Genomic DNA, 6,000 nt, shown 5'->3' with positions numbered 1-6,000 from the left:
GACACTTGACCCCGGGTGGGACCCCCTAATCCGCGCTCTGCATGCGCGGCCGGCCGGCCGGGGCACTTGTGGCGGTGCCCATTGTGTGCCACTCGGCCCCCCCGGTGGCATTCCGCTCACAAGCGCTCCCACAAGTTGTTTGGGCTGGCTCCGGCGAGGGAATTGTGCTCCCAAAGAAACAGTCTGGTCATTATACAGCGGCGGCCGGGCCCGGCCAGGGGACGGGGACAAAGGGGCAGCGTCGGGCCCGGCCTGGCACGCAAACAGCTACGGCTGTGTGCCGCGGGGTTTGGGGGAGCTGCATTTGGGGGCTCCCTAAATGGGACGAGTTTGACAGGACAAAGGGCTCGGAGCTGTCTGCTGAAGGGGGTAAAGCACCGGCACCGAGTTTGGGTTGGGGTTTAGGGCTGCCTGCTCCCCAAAGGAAAGGGGAAGCGCCGGCCCTGGCAAAGGCTGCCCCGGAGGCTGGGCAGAGCCCCCGAGCTGCTTCTGCCCTCTCCCTGCCCTAAAACACCCGGCTGAGCCAATTCCCAAAGCCTGGCCGCTTGCAGCATTCATTTCCGTGGTTTTTAATACCTGCTGATTAAAACTGTCGGCAATGGTTTTTCACGTTTTTAATTGCATTAATCATTAGCTGTGATTATTTCGATTTAGGAGCTCCTTTGTTCAGCAGCTAAGCACAAACTCGATGGAAACAGCTTGATTTTCACAAGGCAGAGTGGCTTACTTCACTTCAGGAGTTGAACTGAGCAGAAATCCCGGAGCAAGAGCGGGCTGGGAAATTTTTACCGGGTGATTTATCACCGGAGGGACACTTTAAATCTGGATCAGTTTTATTAAATCTGCCAGGCATTTATTAAAGCCAGAGCAGCAATAATAGCTGGCTGCAATATCACATAATGACCATCATTCCACAAAGCCCCAAAATAGCAGCTGAATATGGTTTGGAAGTAACAAACAAGGATAATCCCGGGACGTGTCTGAAATAACTTGTGAGCTCCAGCCCCACCTGAGCCGGGCTGGGGGCGAAAAGCCCCTTCCCCACACCAGGGCAGAGACCTTGAGCTCAGCTTCTCCACCCCAGCCCCTCATTCCACGGAAATCCCCACCAGGGCTCCTCATTCCATCCAAATTCCCACCAGGGCTCCTCATTCCCTCAAAGCTGGGAGAGCTCGAGGTGTGTAGAGAGCCCAAATCCCCGGGGCTGGCACAGCCCTGCCAGCCCAGGCAGTGCCAGCTGTGCCCCACGGCCACCTTGTCCCCAGCCCAGAGCACTCAGTGCCACCTGCAGGGGACACCTGCAGGGATGGGCACTGCAAAGCTGCCTGGGCAGCCCCTGCCAAGGCCTGAGCACCCTTTCCATGGGCAAATTCCTGCTGCTGGCCAAGCTGAGCCTGCCCTGGCCCAGCCTGAGGCCGTTCCCTCTGCTCCTGTCCCTGTGCCCTGGCAGCACAGCCCGACCCCCCCGGCTGTCCCCTCCTGGCAGGGACTTGTGCAGAGCCACAAGGGCCCCCTGAGCCTCCTTTGCTCCAGGCTCAGCCCCTTCCCAGCTCCCTCAGGAATTCTCCAGCCCCTTCCCAGCTCCCTTCCCTGCTCTGGACACGCTCCAGCCCCTCCAGGTCTCTCCTGCAGGACCAGAACTGGACACGGCCCTCAAGGGGTCCCAGCACAGGGGACAATTCCAGCCTTGGTCACCACAACATTTTGGACCAATTTTCCATGCCGGTGCTGTTGAGCTTGTCACCTTTTAATTTAAGGCATTCAAACCCTCTTGCTGAACATTTTCCTTCTGGTTTGTGGCTGTCCAGGACCCCCGGGCAGCAGCACCTGTACCTGGAATGTCCCTGAACCAGTCTGGAACTCTGTTCCCTCTGCAAACAGGGAGACAACACGGCCCAGGGGTGTTTATTAGTGTGAGGAAGAAGGGAAATAGGGATTTTTATTCACTGCAGCTAAAGGTCTCTGCACAGGAGTTCAACAGTAGGATTTTTAAAATTCAAAACATAAGAATGAGCAGCACTTCATTGCAGAGTTGAAAGATAATTGTGCAATTAACGGGCTAAGGTCAATCATGCCAGAGCTGGATGCTTCTGACAGATAGGGATAATCAATCCAGCCTCCAAATGAAAGGCTCGGAGGTAGCAATGGAAAAATAACACAGTGCCAATGTTTCTGTGCCCTAATGAACACCAGACAAGTCATTATTGACTGGATTTTACTTATTTTAAGTGCCAGAGCACAAGTATCTGCTTTGATTAAACAGAACTTTAGAATTTTGCCTGCAGTCCATTTTGTGCCCTGGTCTAAGCGAGGACATTAATTTGGGAATGCAGCAAAGTCTCCTCGGGCAGCTGCAGTGTCTGCTCAGGGAACTGCCAGGAAAACCCCCAGGGAAACATCCCAGCCTGGTTTTTGTGGAGGGGAAGGGAGAGCTGAGCTCTCCTCCTGCTGGGCAGCACCCAGACCTGGCTGTGCCACAATCCCTTCAGCCCTTGGCACTGGGATGGGCCATGGCACCAGGGTGGGGGAGAACAGACCCAGAGCAGGGATCAGCAACCCCGGGTCCAGAGGAGCTGGAACTGCTGCTGGCAGCAGAGACATCTCATCCCTGCTTTGCTTTCCCTGTGGAATCAGGAAAAGCCTCATGGCAGCATTTCACCTGGAGTGCTCACCTGGAGAGGAGAAGCTCCAGGGAGAGCTCAGAGCCCCTGGCAGGGCCTGAAGGGGCTCCAGGAGAGCTGCAGAGGGACTGGGGACAAGGAGGGACAGGAGCCAGGGAATGGCTGCCAGTGCCAGAGGGCAGGGCTGGATGGGATCTTGGCAATGAGGAATTGTTCCTGGCAGGGTGGGCAGGGGCTGGGATGGAATTCCATCCCTGGATCCCTGGCAGTGCCCAAGGCCAGGCTGACACTGGGGCTGGAGCAGCCTGGCACAGGGGAAGGTGTCCCTGCCATGGCAGGGGTGGCACTGGGTGGGATTTGGGGTCCCTCCCAACCCAAAGCATTCCCGACAAGCAGGGACAGGGAGCACAGTGCCGAGCTGACGCCGGGGGAACACGAATCCCTTTGCACCACCACAGGCACAGCCCCAGCCCAAAGCCCTGCAGAGCCTCCTCCGTGCCCAGGAAAAGCAGGAGCAGGAGCAGGAGCAGGAGCAGGAGCAGGAGCAGGAGCAGGAGCAGGAGCAGGAGCAGGAGCAGGAGCAGGAGCAGGAGCAGGAGCAGGAGCAGCCCCTCCACCTGCAGCAGCGCCGGGACGCGGCCGTTGGAAGCGCCAACCAACGCCGGTGATTAACGGGATTAATTCGGGATGCACGTGACTCATTAGTCATCAATTAGGGGGCTCATCCGCACACGGCTGATTAGGGACCATCAGTGCCTCAAATTAAGCACGAAAAAGATGTTTTAACGCGACCATATGGTTGTGCTTCAGAAGCAGTTAGAGCGCAAATGGAGCGCATTGACGGCTCCTAACTGGCGCTGAATGAGGGGAGAGTGGCCCAAATTTGTTTAGAGGGTTCCCCCTCCACTTTTGCTGCGGTTTTTAATGTGATCTAATGAATAAGCAGAGTCAGCTTTAATTGCCGACTCACTCTGCGGTGAAAAAGAGCTTCCGAAAGCCCCTTTGCCTCCTCCCAGCCGCTGCAAAAAGCACGGGGGAGATGATTTTCCCCTGGAGCGCAGGTGAGGCCGTGCCCTTCCCTTTCCTTGGCTCCTGCTGCCATTCCCAATTCCCCGGCCAGGCGGGAGCGGGATCTTGCACCCTTGTCCAAGGAAAAGGAGGGATGTGGGCTTTGGGGCGTTCGGGGATGGCGGGAGGCAGGAGGATGTGTGGGGCGGGCTCCTGGCTGCAGAGGAGAGGGCATGGGAAACCTCTAGGAGGAGGGCTGGGGGTTGCCGTGGTGGGACAGTGACAGTGTCCTGCAGTTACCTCAGATCCCAAATTCCTGGGGCTGGCACAGCCCATGCAGTGCCAGCTGTGCCCCACGGCCACCTTGTCCCCAGCCCAGAGCACTCAGTGCCACCTGCAGGGGACACCTGCAGGGATGGGCACTGCAAAGCTGCCTGGGCAGCCCCTGCCAAGGCCTGAGCACCCTTTCCATGGGCAAATCCCTGCTGCTGGCCAAGCTGAGCGTCAGGAGAGGGAGTTGCAGTGGCCCAGCAGAGCCCAGAGCTCCCCCACAGGAACGTTTGGGATTTGGGGCACCCCTCAGAGCCAGCTGCAGCCACAGGGGGATCCCAGCTCTCGTCTGCAGGCCCTAACGCCCAGCACGGCCAAGGGGGGATGGCAAATGGCAGAGAGGAGGCTCCTGCCCAGCTTTAGCACCGGCCTCCAAGTGATCCACACTGCCACTGCCTTCTTTGGGGGATGGCTCGTTATTTTCAGTGAAATCACAGCAACAAGGAAAGGTTTGGGTTGGAGGGACCCCCAATCCCACCCAGTGCCACCCCTGCCATGGCAAGGACACCTCCCACTGTCCTAGGCTGCTCCAGTGTCCAGCCTGGCCTGGGGCACTGCCAGGGACCCAGGGACAATCTTTCCTTCTGCCCTGGAGTGAGGAGGGGACGATCTGATCCCTGAGGGCTGGATTGACACCCTGGGATGAATGAGGAGGAGCAGAGGGATCTGGGGGGACCCTCGAGGCTTCCCTGGGGCTGATCCCCCCCGGCTGGCTGGGCAGGGACCCCACTGAGCTTCCCCAGCAGAGGGAAGGGACCCAGCTGCAGGTTTGGGTCCCACCTGGCAAATCCCCCGGTGCTGAGGGACTGGGGACACTGCTGTCCTGCCACGGTGCCATCTGGGCACTGTCACCACTGGGTCCTTCCCATCACCTGCTCGGAATGAACCCTGACCCTCAAGAGAAGCCCCCTTGTCACAAAATTTGGGAACAAGCTGCTTCTGAACGGAGCCAGGAGCGGGGGGGGGGCTGTCCCCTCCCTAATGCCACATTTCAGGGGGCTGTCCCCTCCCTAATGCCACATTTCATAGCAGGAGCAGGGGACAAAAGGCAGCTCCTGCAGCCTCCCGTGCCCTGACTCGGTGTGGCACAGCCCGCCTGCCTTTGTCCCGCCGGGAGGAGGCTCCAGCTCCTGGCTCCCGGAATGTCCCGGAGCTGAACCGGCCCCGGGGCCAGCCCCTGGCAAGCCCGGCTGCGCCCGGGTGGCTCGGGCTTCTCCCCTGCTGGTGCTCCTGTAAGGATGTGGTTGCACCCTACAAGTCCAGGATTATCAGATTTTGCCATGGCAACGCGTTATTATAAATGCAAATGGAGGCTGGAAAAGGGGGAAGCCTTTGGTTCTCCTAACGAGGTGACAAAAGGGGATGACAGTGAAATATTCCACGCACTTTCAACCTGGGAAAATCCTCCTCTCCTCTGCCATCTCCTTTTCTGGAGAGCTGCTCAAGAGCTTCTGGCTGGAGCCCGTGGAAGAAATGAAGGGGTTTCGTTTTGTTTTTCTTTAGAGAGTGGTGGGGTTGACACCTCACCTGCACCATTGGCAGGCCTGAGCGGCTGCTGCTGCTTTGGAGATTTGATCTCCAGAAGGACCGGGAAAAGATCAGTGGGAACATCACACCTTTTAAACCGGGATTTCGCAGCCAGAAGCTGTTGTGCCCTGACCTTTCATTTGTGTTTACAGCACCTGAGCCACTCCCACGTTCATTAGGCATTTTCTGCATGTGGAATAAGGGAACTAATTGGGTTTAATTTTGACAAAGAGAAGCCCTAGTTCATTAAGAGTGAAATGCTGTGGGGGACCTTGACCAGAGAGCACCCGTAACATCTTTTTTTTCTAATTATCCATCACTATTTACCTTCTTTACTTGTGCCAAAAACTTTAAATAGAGTACCAAGGAAGCAGCACTGAGCAGCCTCAGTGCCAGCTCATTCCCACCCCAGGAAAGAGAAGCTGGAGTTACTGCACGTGCCAATCCCAGCTACTTTTCATGGGAAAGAAAGGCAAACCCCAAACCCCTGGGAGGGCAGGGGCCGGATGCTGTC

The sequence above is a fragment of the Motacilla alba genome, chromosome 1 (genome assembly GCF_015832195.1).
Source record: "Motacilla alba alba isolate MOTALB_02 chromosome 1, Motacilla_alba_V1.0_pri, whole genome shotgun sequence".
NCBI classification, from domain to species: domain Eukaryota; kingdom Metazoa; phylum Chordata; class Aves; order Passeriformes; family Motacillidae; genus Motacilla; species Motacilla alba.
Note: the sequence above shows the minus strand (reverse complement) of the source record.